Raw genomic sequence first — 21,104 nt, 5'->3', positions numbered from 1 at the left:
TGTTTGTCAGCTTTTCATTGTATGTTCCTTTCAGCAATGAATACAGCTTATTTGTGTTGCATATAGTGCCATGCAAATGTAGGGCACTATTTTAATGCATGATAAATAATTACTATAATTAACAGAAAAAAAACCACGCCTCCTGGCAATTTGTCAGGACTAGACACCTCTTTTCATGCCAGATATTTTCATATGTATGACATGTACACATAAGATCCCTCTTGCCTCTGTGTAGAGACATGCATCTCCCATTAGCAGTAATGGGAATTATGTGTGTGCACTGAGGGGAAACTGTAGTCTACCCTGGCTGGTGTGCTATGTTAGTTTTGACTTATTGTATCATATGGAGCATGCCATAAAAGAAAAGAAGAAACACCTTTCCATCTTCATTGTTCAGAGAGAAATATATAGGAAGTCCCTGCACATAATCATGCTTTTAATTAAGTGCTATTTCCAGGTGCTATTTCTCTCCAATTTCCTGTAGCCATTTATGACAGAGAAATAACAAAATCTGCAAAATGAAATGATTAGGGATAAAAATTAGCTAGGGTTACTAGACTGATGAGAAATTTTTCTAAAAATTAGTATTTTTAATAAACCACATTTTGAAACTACAAACATCCTTGTATTGGTAGATGCTGCACTGCAAAATACTAAACTTCATTTCACTATCAATTTTCTGATTCATCTGAAGAAGTTCATTATCTGTTAAATTGAAGGCAAGCCTCCCACAGAGGAATGCTATCTAAAGATGGATGTGTTTGTGTGTGAAAGGATAGTCTTTCTTAGCTGTTTATCAAAAAGGACATGCATGGACTAGGTACTATAGTTCACTACTTTGTAAATACACACATATGTACAAACATATGACACTGGTTCATTTTTGTAATCTGATTGTAACACATTAATACAAATTTAGTCCAAACATCCAAAGTTATGCTGCTAGGAATGTTGCCATCTGGTTTTAATGAATATCTGGGGTCCATTTTTCAGTTAAGCTTTTCATATTGTGTTTGTATGTTGTTTTTTTTCCAAGCTATCTGCATAATTGCTTTAAGATTTTACTGCAAAATTAATATCCTCACTGTGAATGAGGGAGTAGGGCAAAAACCAGGATGACAAAGGCTGAAATGAGGTGAAAGGCAAATTCAATTTTTCCTTGCACCATAGAAACCTCGTCAGGACTAGCTTTATCTGGTAATCCACATTTAAACTTTAACCTGTAGGGGGGCTCTTTGTGTTACTTAATGTAAGCATAAAAAGAGTCTGAACCACTAATCAGATTAATCATATTTTGTGAGACTCAAAAGCTTCATTAAAAGGACCTCGTTTCCAAGCTACACATTTCAGAAAGGGAGAAAAAGTTGGCTATGAAAAGGAAGGAGTAACACTGAAATTCAAAAAGACACAGACTGTGTGTCTCCTGGAATTAAATCAAAGAGAGTTAAGAATTGGAACAATGTCCAGCTTCGTAAAATACACCTTGATGACGCCAAAATAATTAGGACATTTTGCTATTGAAAGTATACATTCCCTATATTTGCAAAGCTTTACCTTATGCATGAGAGAGAACTATTTATTAGATAGATACAATAAATGTCTTCCTTTTCCTCACATTTACGGAAGTCTCCCTCTCTACTGAAGCAATCATATTTCCAAAGTACTTCAGATGACCCCTCAGAGACAAGAAAATGTGAACATCAGAAGAATAAGAACTGGAATTTGTCATCTGTAGTCAAGTTATCCACATTCACACAAGAAACAGCACAGTTCACTAATGAGCATGAAAGTGAAAGAGCAAGCTACTCTCCCAAGTTGGCACAGCATTCTGCTCTCTTTCAAAAACACCAGAATATCCCCATTTTCCATTAAAAAAAAAGGCTTGCCACAAATAGGTTCCAGTCAACCTCTGTTCATGTCTACGGAATAAAACATGTTTTATCACCAGAATCCCAAACTCAAGGTTTTCTTTGTTAAGTCTAACAGGAATCATTTGCATTTAGGACAGTGTGAAACTCATTCAGATCTCAGCTTACCCTGTATTATCTACAGTTAGTGGGCCTTTGAAATCAGGAGATGCTTTGAGGATACATTAATAATGTTGAAAGTCTTTGGAAAATTATTCAATACTAAGAAAATGAAACACATTAAAGCAGTTATATTCTCCCTAAAATGTCTTACATTTAAGTGGTAGGGAGAGAAATCAAGACATGACATCATGGGGAAGATCGCTTAAAATACAGACTCATCCATTTTCCAGCCTTGGAACTGGGGAAGTGGAGTTAGCCTCACCTTTGATTTCCAAGTGAGAAGAAGCATCCTCACACTGTATCATAGCCAAACTGTTTGTTCGCCTTTTACTCGTGCCAGCTCCACAACCCTCTGCATCACCTGTATTCAACTGGTAAGTTCACTTCTAGACAATTCAGGTAACCTAAAATACATTTTTACACACACATTGAATTCTACACTCTACATGAGGTTATGCACTTTCTAAACTTTCTAACTTTCTAAATGTCTGTTTACAAGGTTTGTCCATAATTGCACCAAGCCTGAACTGCTTGGCATATTCAGTTATACCTAAAGGCACTACTTGTTCCCTGGCTAGGATGACAGCAGGTGAGGAATCTTCTGTAGTAAATTATCAGCCACGAGGGAATTGTTGCCACAGCGAAAAGCTCAGAAGGAAGGTCAGATCTTGTGCGGGCAAATTTCCTCTCCCACCTTCATTCTTTCAGAGAACTGATGTTGTCCAGTTGCTGTATGTGCTACAGAGGCTTTAAAAGAAACACAATGGCCAAGCTTTCTGCACTTCATAGACCATACACTTCACACAAAGTTTTACCACAAGCTGTCATTGTATGGCTGCATTTCTGAGTGTGTGCCATTGTGTGCCATACTGTGCCCTGAGGTCTTCAGTGTTTCTTCATCAAACCAAGCAGCTGTCGAAATGTGCCTCAGCTCCATCCAGCACACATTCCCCAGCTTTCTCGTCCAAGGAAAAGGAGGGGAGAAAGGACAGCAAGTACCGAGGTCTTGCTCCAGTGAGGAGCTGGGATGTGGCCATGGACAGGTTCCCAGGTTCCTAGTGTAGATGTAGACTATTATACCAATGAATTCTTCAGAAAATATCACACAAAGCTAAGTTATTTATGAGTTGACTTCAGCACATGTTTGCACCAGTGTAAAACTGGAGCAACCGTACTACCTTTGGCAGAGTGTTTCTAAATCTAAGCCAATACAAGTTAAAGCAGAATCTGTCCCTTTAGTTTGGATTATAAGCAAGAAATGCTGCCCTAAAAATACAGACACAAAGAATTTTGCCTGAACACAAAAAGAAATGTTCACAGTTCTGTCTCAGTGGATCTGTCAAAACCCAAGCAATTTTTGAGATCATTACTTAAATTGGATGAGGTTCATATTCCCCCAGCTGCATAATGTGACTTGTCTCTGCTCAGTCCAGAATAGATTTTTTTCTTTTCCTTTTTTTCCCCTTAAACACACATAAAAACCCCACAAACACCTCCCCATGTTTTATTTCCATAAGTGATAGTTATTTTAAAAGGTAGTCCAAACCCTATAAACCCAATGAAAGGCAACATTGGAATGCCCACCAGTGCTGTCCACAGTAAAGCAAACGCATCCAGAGCTTTTATCACTTCAAATAAATTTCTGTTCTGCAAGGAGAGAATCTCCTCTCTTCTGTAGTTCCAGACTTACAGATCACTAGGTAGGTAAAGCAAACTTCTGATTTTTTGATCATCTGCAGCTCTTTGGAAAGAAGTTTCCCACAAGGCTCATGATGCTCTAAGTCACTTTTGTTTCTGTTCTGCAGCCTCACTCTCTCCAAGTTAAAACTCACAAAACAAAACAGCACTGCTGAGCTCAGCAGTGTGTCGGAGGAGGAATCTGTGGCACCCTCAGGCCTGATTGTATAAAAACGTGTAATGCTACCAAGAAAGGGGAGTGCGAAAACATTCCCATGACTGCTTGGTAGGGCTTCCTGCCTATGAGGCATGTGTGAAGAGAGCTTCACACCTGTGAATATCGTAGAGTCCAACCCTCATCTTTTCTCTGAGATCTTAAAAAATGTTCCAGATGGGGTCCCAACTATAAACATTTTTGCATTTAGAAAGCAATAAGAAGAGAACACATGGGATAGAAAACACTTGGTTAAATTTGAAGCTTTTTTCTACATCATAAAAAATGAGGATGCATCTTTTCCTTCCTTCTCCTGTCAGCCACCTTCTGTTCCCTTGTCCCTGTTGCACTACCATCTAAACAATCCTGTCTTAAATCTTTTAAGTACCTGGATTAATGTATAGCATCTAGAATACTTTAGGACACAAAATGTCACATGGCAAACTCTTGTAGGGGAAGAGTAAAATTAGCTCCCTCTTCTGTCAGAGTCACCCCAAAAACAGTGAGGATCCCAACCACGAAAATTCCTGATATGTCTGATGGCACAGGGAACTGCAAAATTCTTCCATCTCACTCAGTGAGGTTCTACAGAGCAAGTTGAAATCTACTTGCCTAGATTGGATTTGGGTGCATGTAATGACAAAAATGTAGAAAGAGTTTGTTCCCTGGGCATCATAAAAGATTTGCAGGAAAAGAGAGTATAAAAGATCAGACCAAGTCTGGACTGCAATTTAATCATCTGGATGCGATTCAAGCCAATCTCCAGTTGTTTGGATTTTTTGTTTACTGTTGCAAATCAGAGGAGGCATTTCACCAGAGAATCTGTTGGTTTGCTGTATTTCAAAATGTTATTTCAGCTGGACAAACTATGAGAAGTTTTGCAGCTGCAAACATGTATAGTGCTAAAGTTTTTCATGACAAAGTAGTATTGTATCCTTAAGACATTATATTGCTATGGTATAATATTTTATTCAGATCATTGGAGTAATAAAAAATTAGTTTTCTCTTGCCTGAATTTCTGTTGAAACAAACAGTTCATTTCTCTACTTCTAAATGAAGAGAAATAAGGTATTTTTTCCAGTGTTTGGCACCAGTAAGGTATTTTTAGAGTGTTTTCAGTTATGGACCCATCTGCATCCTATTCCACCATTACTACACAAAGGAAAGAGAAGCAGGACTGCAAGATAACAGAGGGACAAAGACATTACTCCTAATATTCCCCCTTCTTTTAACATGAAAACAGATTTCTAAATATTATCACTTACCATCTCATTTGAGAGGTTGCACTTCACCAGTGATGAATTTGCTCTATCGAAATTATAATATGGGCACATGGCTAAACTCATGTTTGCGAGCTGGCATCACCTAAATTACAGTTTTATGACACGGTATTAGAAAAAGAAGGTTATGAACAGTGAAACCTGATTTTAACTGTGAATGTAGTATTCAATATGGAAGGGATATTTAGTCATTGAGGGAAATGTTTTCAAAAGCCATACTGTCCAGCAGAACAAATACATTCCTATCTTTCAGACTATCTTCTCATGGGCCTTAATAATAGCACTTTTCAAAGTTTTTTGTAATGAAATAAGCATTAACCCACATGCATAGATTGCATACAGGCCTCAGTCCTTATATCCCACTCTGCTTCTCGCTGATCTCATGTTGCAACCTTCTTGCTTTCCAAGTACTAAACTTCTCCAGAACAGATTTGATTGTAATTCTATTAAACCCTTCATAATGCAATGCTTCAACTATGGCTTGTATCTTCAGCCCACTGCACACATGCAGAACTGAGGCCCCAAAAGGCTGACTAAGGTGCCTAAGCTTCTACAGTAACTTAACGTGAGAACAGCAAAATGAGGCTTATTTTCCTTCCAGTTCTACACTTAGGCCACAGTTTCTACAATAACATAAACAGAACCTATACAGAGCTTAGACAAAGTCTGCTGTGTTTGCCTGGCAATTCTCTTTTAAAGGGACAGAGATTATTTGTACTCTATGGTACAGTTTGAGATCACCTTAAAAAGGCTCAAACTAGGTGCTTAATTAGGTGACATTTTTGAAAACTTTCCCTACAACTGTCCTCATTTTCAATTTGAAAGTAAATACCAGCTTCTCTGGGTGCCTGGTGAGACCAAGATGCTGCAGTCCCTGATGTCAGTTGGTGAGCCCCCTCTCCTCCCTGTCCCACCAGAGCATTTCTCTATTCGTCAGTGAGAGAACAAGTGAGAGCTGTGCCCTGCATATCACACACCAGTAGAGGAATAACTCTTTCTTCTAGGAAAATATGAACTTCATTTGCTCATGCAGAGTAAGCCAAAGACATTAATATTGATACTGATGGTTATGGGATCTGGGTGAAAATGTGCTTAGTTCAGAAATTAAGATATGAAGTGCTACCTGGATGTTGAGCGTTAATTTAATATAAGGGAGAAATATAGTTTGGGATCTAACAGGCATTTATCTTACCCTTCCACCAGTAACTCCTTCAGCTCTTCACACAGGTGGATCTTCTGTCTTCTTGAAACAGTAATCACATGGGCGAATTTTCTAGTAGCTTTTCAAAGGATTGTAAAACTATTCTGCAAAGCAATATGGGGAAAAATGTATAAATGGTCTTTAATGCAGCATAACCTTTAACACCTACCATAAAAACAAATATATTCCAGTGAAAACCAACAATTTTACAGTCAGATATAAGCATTGATTCACTCAGCTGGCTGGTGGTGGATCACCCACAAAAGAGTTTGGAGGGTCTCTGTATAAGAACTGGGAAGTTAGGATTAGAAATGTGTCTGAGTTAAGAGGGAGTTTTAAGCAATTAACTCTGCAAACACACAAAAGTGAAGCACAAAGAAACACTAATGGGAAGAGATCATTAATGCAATCCATCCACATTCTCCATCTATGCCCTCATTACCTGCTGACAACACCAATAGGATTTGCCTATATGAGGAAATGGGCCAAAATAGCTACTGCAGAATAAGCCATTATTCAACAGCTTTCTGTTTGTCCCTGTGTAGACACTGTAGGAATAATTAGTGCATTTTTTCTGTTCTAGAATAATCACTGCACTAATTATTCCAGACTAAAGTATCTTTTATTCCAAAACAACTTGTCCACAAGGGGAACTATTGTGAAATAGCTTGTGCTCCTCTGCTCAATTTCCATGTGTAAAAAGGACATAATCCATGCTGTTGGAATAGCTGCTCCCAGACTTCAGGAACAAATCAAACTATAGAGAAGTTCCAATTCTCACATCATTCAGCATGTTTTTTTAAAGTAAGTGAACACATAGATTTGTTGTGAAAACAGGATTCAGCTGTATGCAATGATTAAGCTCTTCTTTTAAGAGCTTTTTCTTTATAAAATTATTTTAGTCACATATGCATCCAAGCTTATTACTGAATTTAAGGATTGTAGTGTGCAGAGGATGACATGGTAGATGAGACTTTGCCCACTCTTTTTCAAAGTGTGAAATGCTGAAATTGGATAAGCACACAGTGTAATTAGCTAATTTGATGGGGTAGCTTTATCCAGTCCGTGTGTTTAGAAACACCACTGATCTCTCAGGTTTTTGCAATGCAATGTAATTAAATTAAGGGCCAATATGCCTAGACAGTGACCCCACAACACTGTTAAAACCATTTTAAAATAAAGGATGGAAATGGTGGTGTCAGATCTTCCTGAATTGGAAAGAGTTGCAGTTCTCTAGTCTGCCTACTGCCCTCCTTTCAGCAGCCCAGCATATCAACTTTGCAGAGCTAGTTACAGAGGCAGACTCAAACCTCTGTTTCTGTCAGTTTCTGTTTCTTTTGTTTTGTTGGGGTTTGTTATTAATTTTTTTGTTTGGTTGTTTTTGTTGTTTGGTTTGTGTTTTAAAATCTTTCCATTTTATCAGGGGAAGTATGACCATATCTGAAAAACCAGTCCCCTCCTTTCTGCTCAGAAAATGGCAGAATAGCAGTGGAACAAGGGGATAAAACCCTTTTTTCTCTCACTGCACACATGATTTTGCCCAATATTTGAGAACTATAGTACTCAGCAAGGCTGTAATATCTTACTTTGTGAAATTGGATACAAGATATTTATGTACAATAAATAATACTCTTTTCCACTTCCACGTTTCACACGAGTGGCACTGTCCATCCATTCAACCTCTGTCTTTGTCTCACTAGAGAGAAATCAAAATCAATTTGGAGTATATTTCAAAATAAGCGGCATCATTGTTTAGCAAGTATTTTCAATAAGATTTGCAATGGTCATAGGATATGATTTGCTATGGTTTTACCAATCTCTCCTGTGTCTGGCTAGGATCTAGGAAGTTGCCTAACATTCCTCAAAATACGTAATTGCCTTGAAGCATCCAGCTTCTGCTTACACTATTATTTTGCTATCAATTCCTCAACCTTTGATCTTGAAGTTTATTTAACCCAAGATATATTGTTAACCAGTAACTGCTCCAAATTCACTACTAAATTTTTTCTGTAATATTTTAAAAATAGAATAAAGTACATTGATTTTTATTATATCTTAAATACAGAAATCTGTATAGAAAAAATTGTCATGAAACAGCTCATTACCAGAAAAAGAAATTGAAGTTCAATACATCTGTGGCTCAAAAAAAGCTCTACTGATGGATTTATTTTCACTTTACCAATCTAATGGAATAAATTTGATTTGTGATGAATAACATTTGTCTATTTAGGGCTCATAAGACAGCTTTTTGTGATTCCTGTAATAAGTTTTTTCCTCAATTAAAGTTTCTGTTCATTTACGAGATGTATGCAATTAGAAATACAAAATGTTCGGTATTCTCAGCTCAAACTCTTTTGTTATCTTGTGCTTCTCATGTGCTACTGTAGCTGTTCTACCTCGAACTGAACTAGATTATGATTACTAGTTAAGAACTGAAAACAGTGCCATTCTTACTTCCTTCTGTAAGTTACTCTATAAATAAATACTTTCAATTACAAAATTGTTCCCAGAGAAATGGGAATTATGTTGAAAGTACCCCACTGTTGCTGTAACAGTTTCAGATTTAATGAATCCTTCTCCCTGTATTACAATAGCTCCTGCTGGTTTACCTGGACTGCAGAAATGCCAGGTTCCAGCTTTGTATTTTGTAATGTTTCAAACCCTCTGGGAGAAAAAAAACCAAAGAACCCAACATTCTTCTATCTTCAAGTTTTTTATCAGAATCAGAATGGAAATACTAAGAAATTTTAAAATATCCCTTCCTCATTTCCAGCAGGTTGGGTAAGAGCCATGCAGCTACATTTCAGTTTTACAATTTTCTCAGATTTTAAAGGCAAGGGTCTAACTTTCTTTTATTTGTATTTATTAAGGCCAACTCAAACATAATGGCACAGAGAATACAGCTGAGTGAGGCAGAGAGAAAAAACATGTTTAGCATTAAAACATCGCTGAACTTGGAGACAGTCATCCTTCCCCATCTGCAGCTATCCTACAGCTAGTGCTGTGCTTTTAAAGTCATTCTTATGAGGAAGTTTCATATCACATTTCTTGGTCTGATTGTCATAATCATCCAAGTGTGAATACAGGCTCTGGATATGGGCTTCATCACTGTATGAAGGCATGCTGAAAATTCACATGTTTGGGTAATATCAACATCCTATTGCTTAAGTACTGCATCATTCTCATTTCTTTTTCAACACAACATAAATTTCAAAATGAAAGCTATATGATGATACTTTCTTCCTCATACCTATACTGACCTTAGTACTCAAACTTTGCCTCAGTGTTTTAAATTACTTCTTTAATTTAGTTCACAGAAACTGCAAGTTATAGCTGGTTTACGGACTATTGCATCCCAAAGAGCAAAGACAAAAATACAAAGTACACTACTTTGTATTACAAAGGTTCCAGAGGGAAGAGAAGCATCGACTTGGTTTTGCACTATAAATAACTCTACTGGACACTTCTGGTGCATCAAAAGGAAGCCACAGCATTATTTACTTTTTCTATTTAATTGTTGTTGTCATTGTTGTTAAACTCTCCATGTATGTATGCATGGAAAAGAGAGAAAATCTGCTCCTACCTGCTACTGCTTACCCGTTTGAGTACCCAGTAATCTAAAGCCAAATATTACACACCTATTTTAATTGTATCACTGAGGTCAAAGGGATTATTTACTTGTCTAAACTGATCCTAAATAATTAGTAAGAGAGCTAAATGATATTGAGAGATTGTTCCAAAGCAATATAAACAAAACCAGATCAATTGTCTCGCCAGTTGCTCACATGGAGATTCCAGAAAAGCTATCCATAATACATCAAATTCTTTCTTTTTTATTTTCATTTTTTGACAAACTATTCTTTCATGAACACAAGGGCAGGAAAAATCAAGTGCCAGATGGTGAACTAGGGTATCGGCTATCAGATCCAACAGCACACTGAAAGCAGCCAACATTCTCAAGGAAAGACATTTAATGGTATCTGAAAGAAAAAGCACCCAATTTCTGGGAAAAGGGAAAATAGAATTAATGAAATGGACAACTGAAAAAGATATCCACAAAGAGAATCACTGTGTAAGCCGAGATCAGGAGAAAGTGAAATAGATCCAGGAGAGCTTCTTTAGGCAGTGACTTTTGTTATAAATTACATACACAGAGCAAGTCCTGCAAATAACCAACTTTTCATGCCAGGACAACATGGACTCTGTATAGAAATTTATGCTGAATTTGTCAGAGGTAGATGACATCTTTGGCTTTCCTGACATTCTTGTCCCTGTTCTTCACTGGTTTTCCCTTCACTCCCAAAAGTATTACAGAATGCTTTCTCTGTTCTATCCCTTGCCGCCTTTGCAGATGCATTCACATCACTGAAATTAGCCCTCCATGAGATCCTGGCAGTTTAGAACAGCCTCAAGCAGGGAAAGAGATAAACACATATTTGTATAACTATGAAATGCCTCAGTTGAAGGTAAGCAAAGAAATTAGACTTGGATAGTTCATAAGGGGAATGCAGATCATAAAATCCACAGACTCCCTGAGATAAAAATAATGACCAAGCATTCCAAGCCTGTAACACTGAAGATCATACAAAATGAGCTTGGCAAAGCACAATACACAAAACAGTCATTTACAAACATCATACCACGCTCAGATTAGGGAATCATTCCCTATAACCTCACTGATTTGGAGATTTGTTTTATGATGGCCTATACAGTGAATTTCCAAATGCACTTTCAAAACAGACCCTAATGTAATCTCTATTTACAAGCTGGACTCCTTTTCTTTGTGAGTTTCTTACCAAAACCCAGCTCCCTGTCTGAGATTTAAAAGAGCTTTAATTTTCACTATTGCAATGAGGGGCTTTTTAATTTTTTTTTCACACCACTCAAGTGTAAGTAACATCTTCAAACACAGTAACTCAAGCAACTGCAATAGCCTGACTCCTGGCATCCACTAGTTTAACCAAGACAAACATTTGGCCTTTAGAAAATCAGGTAGTTCAAGTCATCCTCTCATAATGTATTTTGAAACATTTGTTGAACATAGCAGATGCAACATGAAAATACATCTGGACTGTGATAATAAGTTTGAGAAAGATACAAGCTTCATACAGGAATCTCAGTTCTGTCTCCCAAACATCAGAGAAAAATGTCCTCTGAGGTCAGTTTATTCTCTAATTATTGATGATAGGGTTATTTTCCTTTCCTCTGAAACAGATGCTTCTGGTTCCTCCCAGTCACTGGACTAAGTGGACCACATGTGAAACAAAAAGGAAATAACATGGATACTTATGCATTTCCATTTTCATTTACAGACCTAGCAAGACAATGACCTTGTAAAATTATGTTCTTCCAATATCTAATAGTTTTTTCACTATTCTTTGCACGCTCCAAATTGAAGACCAGCTGACATCCAGATGTCCCACAGCTTTAATATCATCAAAGAACAGGAAGGGAACAGTATCCATTGTTATGTCCTTCTACTGTGGTACACAAATGCAGGACAGAGGAGGAGACGGAAAAGCAGGACCTTAGCTGAAATTCACCCCATGTTTTGGCTACCAAAACTGGCTGACTACACTGACAGAAAGATTTCTCTTCCCCTGAAGGGGAGCAGCAAAGTGACAACTACTTTGGGCTGCCAGGACACCTAGTAGGGCTTCTGCATTTTGAGACATGATTCCTTGAGGCAATATGACTGAAGGGATCGGCTCCCTCCAGTGCAGGGTTCCGCTTAAATGCAACACTGAGCCCTGGAAAAAGATATTAACACATTCCTCATTTGAGCTGCCAAACGTACCAGGAATACCTGGCTGCAGCTCCCTTCCATGCTGCCAACCATTCTAGGTACACAGCTGGCTATTTCAGTGATTTCAGAAGAACTCAGAGGATTTGCTGCACAGCAGCAACAGCAGCAGAGGAAAAAACCTCAGCATTTGATTTCTTTGCACAAATGTCTACCCCACACGACTTAAAACCACCCTAGAACAGACCTCCAGAATTAAGTAAATATCCTGCATGGCCCAAGCACAGATTCAGCTCCCTCTCTATAAATCAGACAATTAAACAGCCAACACCAAGCAATTGCCTCTCCCATTCTCAGAATGTTTTACGTTCACGACACAAGCAATCCTGCAAAGTCTTGATAGGTATATTCATTATTTATGGTCTGCCATAATTATATTTGGTACTTCTAGCTTAGTCTGTAGGAGGCAGTGTCATGTGTGGAAAGCAGAACTGATCAATGCTAATGAACTTTCACAGAGATTTTGAAAAAATATGATTTCTCTTAAAAACAAGAAATGCAAAATGGCAAGAAGTTTAGTAAGAACGTCTGGACAAGGGTAAAACGGGGAAGGTTGCCATCGGTTTTGAAACATGAGGGTTTACCCTCACATTTTTTCCCTTCAAATAAAAACTGCAGCCTGCCTGTTAGCTTCTACTTTTATAGTGTGCATGTTCTCAGTTGTTTGCACAAATTTGCACAGACTGCACTGGAATTTCTTAGTAGCAAGATATTTAAGTAGAAGCTAGTGCTCACCTTCAGTGCTCACCTTCAGGCTGGAGCTAGCTATCCGTCACTGACAGCATCTAAACAGTCTGGTTTTGAATGTTAAAAGCAAAATAAGGTGATAAATCTGGATGGAGCTCTCTCTCTGCATTTTTCCTAACACCATTTCAGTGAGTAAGAATCAAGAAGGTGGCTGGCATTCACACAAACAGTACTGTTCCTATTGATATAAATATAGGCCCAGTAACATCTCTGGGATTATAAAAGGCTAACAAATGTTAAGGCCATCAGGGGAAGAAGGCTTCAGAGACCATGGTGCCCTATGGTTGTCGCAGAAACAGTTCAAATCAAGAAACTGGTAAGACTCATAAGGTTTCAAATACAAACACAGCGTTGAATTGAACCAGTGAAGAGAGAGATGATAAAAGAGACACTCAGCAAAGGCTCTTCACAGAATGCCAGACAAAGTTTCAGCTTTTTTTTTTTTTTTTTAATAAAGTCTGTTAATTTGAGTTTATCAACATAATGAAGGTTTGGGCTGGAAAGATACTCAGAACTTAAAAGCTAAAACTGGACTGTCTATATTTCATTCTCTTTTTATTAATCATCAGCGAGTGCTCTGCACAGACACAGCCCATGAAAGTAATAACAGAGGGAAATTAATTAGATGACTATATTTCAATCATGGGGTTTTCTTGACATTTTATACCAAAGGAATGCAGCTCAAGCAGTTTGTAACTGACAGCAATGCCATGAAATTGCACTACAGCCTTGATAATTATCCTCTTCATTATTTTTATAATATATAAAGAGATAACGTACAACATTCCCCTTTCATTTTATAATAGTATGCAGTATAATGGAAGCAGCTAAAGGGGGATGTTTGTCTTACAATGCTACAGTTTAAATCTAGTGACAAGAGTTATCACATTAATGATGCACAGAGAAGAGCACTACAAGCAGCCATCCTTTATGTAATTATTCCATGCAAACTGTAAACATATGGGATAAATAATATACCCAAAACTTTTTTTCTTCCTCTTTACTTAATATTCAAGAAATGTCAATGACAACTCAATAGAAGGAAAAATATATGAATCTCATTTACATAAATTTCCTTCTTTGTTAAAAGCTAGTGTCATCAAAGCTTATAAAAAGATTGATGCCACAAAAAGGTTGGTCATTTTTTTATACAACAGTACCAAGCACTTGTGCACTACACAGGCCCCAAAAATTACCTGAAGAAGGAAGAGTCCTTTTAGATCCAGATGGCGACGCTAAAGGAGTAAAGGTCTTACCAAATATTATGGATAACTTTAATTAGTAAGAGCAGTAGTAAAGCAGTAACAATTCCATAAACTGGTAAACTATTTTAGATGATATTCAGAAAATGTAGTTGGGGAAGTCTCAGCTGGAACATATCAAATATGTACAAGGAGAGGAGAAGTTACCATTTGCCTGTCTGCCACAGCATCAGCTCAACCTGATATAAGAACAACAGAAGTCAGCTCCAGATGGCTACAAAAGAAGTCAGTCTGTTATCTTAGAGAGGTAGAGCTGGAAATCAGGATAACTTCTGGAACTGCAATGAGTTTTGGGTAAATCTGCAACTTCAGTCATTCACCCAGCAGTTCCTGTGTCACACAGCCCAGCTGAGCCTGCAGTTTCCTGGAAGCATGGACAGAAGTCTATGGCCAAGGGCAATGCCTGCTCTGCCCTGCTTGCATCTACTGCACAGGAATACAGAACGTGGGGTAGGCAAGAAGGTCCTGCTAAACATATATTATCTAACCCGAGTCTAACCCGAGCAACACACTTCTAGTGTGTTCTCTGCATATAACCCACAGCCATGACAAATCTGATGCTTCCTCACTACAAAAGATTCACACTATATGTGATGCAGGGCCCATCCACAAGTGTGTGATGAGCACAGAATTGTGAGATCTCTTGTGCACACAGCAATCGGCTCCAAGCTAACAGCACATCTCTGAGGCACAATGAACCACTGCAATCTTGCCGGGTGACACAGTGGAAGATAGCCTTTAAACCTGCCTCAAGTCAACCTTATCATTAGGGGAAAGCACTTTTCTGTTCTAAAACACACTATGGCTCTTCAAGAATGTTCTATTCAGTCATTTATTTTCAGTATTTTTCAATGGATCAGACCAGATGATGGTATTTTATGGCATACAAAGAATAAGGCAATACTAGCTTTTGATCCTGAAGAACAAAAGGCCAGCATTAACCTATGTGCAAAGACAAGAGAGCTGACAAAATAGGGGGGGCGGGAGTGGGGGAGAGAGAGAGAATCCGGCAGGTCTTTGAAGTAATCCAAGGTCAAAAGTTTCCCCTTAAGAATATATGAGCAATGTGAACTTACCGTACCCAGGAAGCCACCTCACAAGGTAAACACTTTCAGAAGACAAGTCCTTGAAACTCTTCATAGTGTCAAAGGTTGAAGTGAGCAAAGTGGCAGCTGGTTTAAGGCATTTCTCCTTTGAAATGTCCAAACTTCCTTCATTTTCAAAGACAAAAGTCCCCTTGGTATATACAAAAAAAGCCTGCACCCTTGAAATAAATAAAGGGGTTCAAGTTAAGCCTCAAGAAAGGAATAAACAACAAACCCCCCTCCACCCCTCCCACCAAAAAAAATAAAAAGCCTCAATGATCAGATACTTCTGAAAAATTAATGTGACTTGTGTATCCAAAAATGTGAGCTATCAAAATTGCCCATTAGAAAAAAGTCAGAGAGTGCTTCAGAAATAACTGAAGGATTGAAGACCTTTCCACCCATCAGGTGTTCATTATTCACCTCAGTTGAATTCTCTGAGCAGCTTCCATGAACTTACCAATGCTCAGACTGCTCGCATCACTCTCCAAGCAGTTTATGCTTAGTGGATAAGTTTACACTGAAGCTTACAGTGTGCGTTCACACTAATCCTTTCAACAATTTAGCAAAGAGTTAACAATGGTTACCTGAACATAACTAAGGCATCCTCCCATTTCAAACTGTAGAATTTTATACCTTTATCTATAAACTTAACAAAATTCAGACTTATGGGAACAATAGTACAATACTTCCAAACAGCTGTCACTCTAAATATGCATAAACTGATTTCCTTTGCTCAAGCCAAAGTTATAATTTTCACTTTTTTTCATCTCTAATTCAATAGGAGATTAAGCATACGAAAAGTTTAAAGCACACGTATAAGACCATCAGATTAGGCCTAATCACACAGGTAATATAATTTCCCACTGACTTAAGTACTTAAAATAGTATATACAATTAGAAAAGAAACAAAGACAGGAAGTTACTTAAAATGAAAGCTTGAAGGGACATAAAGCATGCAGCAGATACATTATCGCATTTCTTCGTATGGAGGCACTGCTGCAACGGTGTTGTTTCTTCAAAGAGGTAGCCCCTCAACAACATAAAAATATACAGACTTTCAAACACAGTGAAATATTTTCTAATATGAACATCCTAAAAAGGGGAAATCAATAAATGGCATGAAAAACTTCAAAGACGGACCTCCTGTCAATGACAGAGGTTCTTCAGCGATGTAAAGTCTTTGAAGAAGGACTCCCAGTGCTGGGAAACCTTTGAAGTGACAGAAAGCAGACATTTATAATTACAGAAAGGTGCGGTGTCCAGCAGAGATAGTAAAAAGATATAACTGGGGTATGTGTGGGGGAGGTTGAGTGGTGGCTTGGGCCCTGAGTGACCCTGTTCACTTGAAGCCTAATAGCCTGCAAGGTCAACTCTATATCCATATGAAAGAGACAATTTGTGAATTGGAAATGTGGGAAGGGCTTAGAAACCAAATTACTGCAGCTTTCACACTTTTGGCATATGTTTATTAAACAAGGCATCTCTCTCTTTTCTCACTACCTCAGATTCCAGCACACACACAACCATACAGCCCATTCTCACTTTGCAGCCTACAGTTCCCCTGAGGAGAGAGAGAGAGGCTTGTTATGTCCATTGCCTCAGAAGCTGGTTTGAAGTGAGGCAGTCCAGCTTTGCTTATATTTATCAGTATGTTTTTCATGAGTATCATTTCTTCCTGAAATTTTTGCTTTTGTCTTCTCCCCTGCTTCCTGGCTATTTGTTGATAAAAGGATACAGAAATCTAGAGAAGTGAAAAATTATATTCTGGAAGAAAACTGAACGGTCTGGATTCTCGAGTTCTCTGAATTGTTGTCTACTTGAAAGGAAAAATACAAAAGTTGAATTTAGATGAATAGATTTTTGGTTTCCCCTCAGACTACAAGGCAAATCTCTGCTTCTTTTTGGAGCAGAGCAGGGTTTGCCCATACTCTGAGTAGTCTGAATGGTAGCACACACTAGTGTGTTCAGCTGAGAGACAGAGCAAACAGCTCACACTTGCCCCTACCTTTCATGTATGTACAGATTCTTCTTGTCCTAAAGCACAGGGACAGTCTCTTGCTTATGCCCCAAAGACCACATAGCTACATCCCAAATATTAATTTTTAAGTTTTTCCCTGTCTATGACATGCTAAAATGATAATCAGCATCTGATGCCAGCCAAGATTTTCTGGGAAGCTGACATGAAAGAAAAGACAAACAAGCTAATCAGCAGATGCTGCCACCTTGTTTGAGCTCAGTTGTTCTTTCTTGTATAGCTGGATGAGGGTTTGAATGCAGGACTGCCCACAGTGGGCTGAAATGGGTCCTCCAGTCAAGAGGTCTGTATTCTTCTGCCCTAGTGTGAGGAAGACACCAGAGCATCCTGTTCCACAGTGACTTAGAGCTCCACCTGTGAGCCTCAAATACATACAGTCCCTTGGCAGGAAGAAAGTGAACTACCAAAAAGCAAATATCGGCTCCTTTTTTCTTGTGCTTCACGAAAAGCACAGTCTTGCCCAGCTAAGTGCTTCCAAGCAAAGGCTGGTAGAAGATGGTACCCTTTAAACCCTGAAAGAAACACATGAACAATGATGCTTGATAACTTTTACACACATACAGCATCCACAGATCCCAAATCAGTGAGTAACCTCGTTTATGAATGGGAGAACTGAGGTCCTAGACAGAAATTCAGGCTGGCTCTGTAGAAAATGAAGTCTTAGCACAAACATTTATTACTTAGCACAACATTTATTACTTCAGGAAATTCGGAGTAGACAGCATTGAGTCTATTTTTGTCTTCATACAACCTTCAGTCCTAGGTTAAGGTCAGAACTAGAGAAAATAATACCTAAGTCCAATGCAGTCTTCAGAGAATTGCTGAAGCTTATTTTGTTGAACTCTTCTTTTGCTGGCCAGACACCAACCATGTAATTAGGATAACTATGCAATAGTGTTTTAAAGGGAGTGCTATAGAGAAAAACTCAAACTACAGTAGACATAAAAGCACTGTATTTGTTTTCTCATGCATCAACAATTTAGTTTTTCTTCTGTTCAGGAGGCTGGCCTGAAGGGAATGGAAATCACAGAGATTATTACCTTTTTACAACCATCTTTCTAAAACTCATGGCATCGGCTACATGAGGTGTGTAGTAAAAAGGAAAAAAATATCCTGAATACTAATGAAGAGACCGTATGGAAACTCAGAAGCAATTATCATGCAGACAAAATTTTTAAGAGTAGTGATGAAATTAAGCATTATTGCCAGAAGATGTTTACTAAAAGTATCTTTCAGGTCTTTCAAAATATTGCTTGGAGGATTTGGCATGACAAAGAAAGCAGATGTCAGATAACACATAACACATCAAGAAAACTATAATATATTCTGAGCTTAAGAGTCCTGCTGGTGATATGGGACAAAAATATGTCTGGGCAATCTGAAATAGCTTTTAAATAAAACAAAACCAAAACAAATTCAGATGTTTTGAAGTGCCTACATAACATGTAAATTTTGTGCTACAAAAAGTTAGGCAACAGACAGGATAAACTCAGCAAAAACTGATATTACCCAAATGCAACAGATACACGGATATTGTTTTCTGATGTGTAGTATTCACTATTTGTGTAATAGTCATTTTAAGATTCAGACCACCTGAAGCATGGTACACAATGTTGGTTATACTACACCTGTTAAATGCCAACATATTCATAAAATAAGCACCCTAAATCCTTACAAAGAAGAGGGTGCAAATGTAAAGAGTTCTTTAAACTGAGAAGTAAGGATACCTTCCTCATGGCTGCTGCATGATGATTCTTTTGCATGCTTAGCACGATCACATTCAGTGTGTTCTGGCACATGAAACAACATGCAGGAAAGACCTGCACCTATAAGGATGCCCATCTTTTCTCCTATTCGTCCCTGCTACTGGGCTCCCTCAGGAGTCACATACAAATTGTTCCTCACTCTCACACCCTGGATTCTAGGTTATTTCAATAGTCAGTTTAATCAGACTACAGACTACTGAGAGAAGCAGCTTTCCCCCTGGCTAACCAGGACATGGTGCCTGCTGATGATTTGAATTGCAGCAGCACTGCACATTGGACAACAACACAATACCAGAGGTCATTGTACCATCACAGCCATTTGGGTAACATCTTATTTGCAAATAAGACCAGAGGAAAACAAAATTATGTTTAGTGCACTAATTACACACAGGGACATCTTTTATGTTACAGCAATAAAAGGATCGAAGTGACCATCCATAGTGGAGCCAGTCGTGAGGCCCCGAAAATGGAACCAAAACATCCTGAATTTAATAACATAAAACAAACCACGAGCAGAGAGCACTATGATTCAGAAGAGGGAGGTTGGTACTGGTACCAGCACCAGTATTTCTGGTAATTGGAAAGACATAAAGGCTCATTTGAGGTGCAGACAACTTCTATCACTTGTGTTACATGTAACAGGAACTCAAACCAGGCTCAGTTGGCAGATCAGATGGACTACCCTACTCACGCATTTAAATGAAAAAAATTGTCACATTTGGCTGTAGTCCAAAGATCAAAAGAAAGAGTAGTACAGAATCACCCAAAGATATATTCCTGATTGATATTCCAGGTTTTTACTGTAGATGATAATAAGTTTGGTGAGTTTGCCAAGATGTCATCTTTGTCATATTCCTTTTTGCTGTTCTTTTCTTATATTTTCTCTGAGAACACAAGAATCAGATTTATGAAAAATGTATGCTGTTGTCAAGTACATACAAGCAATTTCTGTGAAGTGTTAACTAAGAAGGACTTATCTGCCAAAATTTAAGTATATGTTTGTTTTTAAGTACTTTTTATTTTTATTCTACTGTGGGAATCATGAAAATATGATAATATATTGTTTAAATTCCAAACTTCAAATATAATAAACTAACCTGAGACAAGACTAATGCTGAGAACTCAGTAATTCTCCTTATACCCATTGCATTTCAGGCACCTCTCAAGCTCCCAAATGCATTTCAGATTCTAGAGATGTTTCACAAAAAACCAAACAATAAAAACCAAAAACGAGACTTTTCTTTTTTTTCAAATATCAACCAGAATACATTGCTTATTAATTTAATAAGCTTTTCAAACCGACAGGAGTTGCACATAATGAAAACTTGAAATGCTGTATTAGCAGCTAACAGTGTAAATCTATAAAAAATGGACCTTATAAAACTTCTCCAATAGAGATTCATCTATCATATTTGATTCTATCAAGTAACCCCCATATATATAGTTTCCACAATAAGTTCTCTTAAAAAAAAAAAAAATCAATAAAAAAGGACATGGATGATACTTCTAGTATTTATGCAACAAACTGAAAAGAGGAGAGAATCCCTTGCTATGACAAGTGCATCATGTTACAGCCTTATCCTGAAAATGTTTGAAATCCAAAGTCAGTAATTGTGAAACTAATTTTATCAATAGCAATAGAACTAAATCTATTTTTGAATATTAACTGCTTAGTAGGATTGACTTGATACATGAAACAGAAAGGAGAGGATAAAAGTCACCATGGAACAAAAAATGTTAATCAATTTAGTTGCATCTTTCTTAGGATTTTTGCTGTTTCTGGCTCCAGTCTGTGTGTTCGCTGTGAAAGACAACTGAGTGTTTTACATGAAAAGCAGTGGAAAAGAGTAAGACTTCAAAGACCACAGCATCTAGATTTCTACAGTTTTCCAGGCATGAAGTACTAAATGGATATTTAACTATTTAGCAGTAAAAAGGAAGTAGAAGATGGTAGATGATATAGGGCAGGCAGATACAAGAACTTTCTGGAATAGCAGAACA

At 37.8% G+C, this 21,104-nt stretch overlaps 1 long non-coding RNA gene across 10 annotated transcripts in view; it reads right to left on the bottom strand.

The window, feature by feature from the left end:
- LOC126636429 (uncharacterized) overlaps positions 1-21,104 on the bottom strand; it is an 88,182-nt gene that overhangs the window by 54,258 nt on the left and 12,820 nt on the right. For all 10 annotated transcript variants that reach the window (XR_007627981.1, XR_007627976.1, XR_007627977.1 and 7 more), the window contains 2 exons: positions 15,291-15,478; positions 6,394-6,506 (listed from right to left, as the gene is read on the bottom strand). This is a non-coding gene — a long non-coding RNA (uncharacterized LOC126636429). The remainder of the gene's footprint in view (positions 1-6,393; positions 6,507-15,290; positions 15,479-21,104) is intronic.

The sequence above is a fragment of the Myiozetetes cayanensis genome, unplaced genomic scaffold, assembly GCF_022539395.1.
Source record: "Myiozetetes cayanensis isolate MyiCay16 unplaced genomic scaffold, myiCay2020 scf13, whole genome shotgun sequence".
Lineage (NCBI taxonomy): Eukaryota > Metazoa > Chordata > Aves > Passeriformes > Tyrannidae > Myiozetetes > Myiozetetes cayanensis.
The sequence above is the reverse complement of the archived record's forward strand: the minus strand, read 5'-3'. Positions and strand labels throughout refer to the sequence as shown.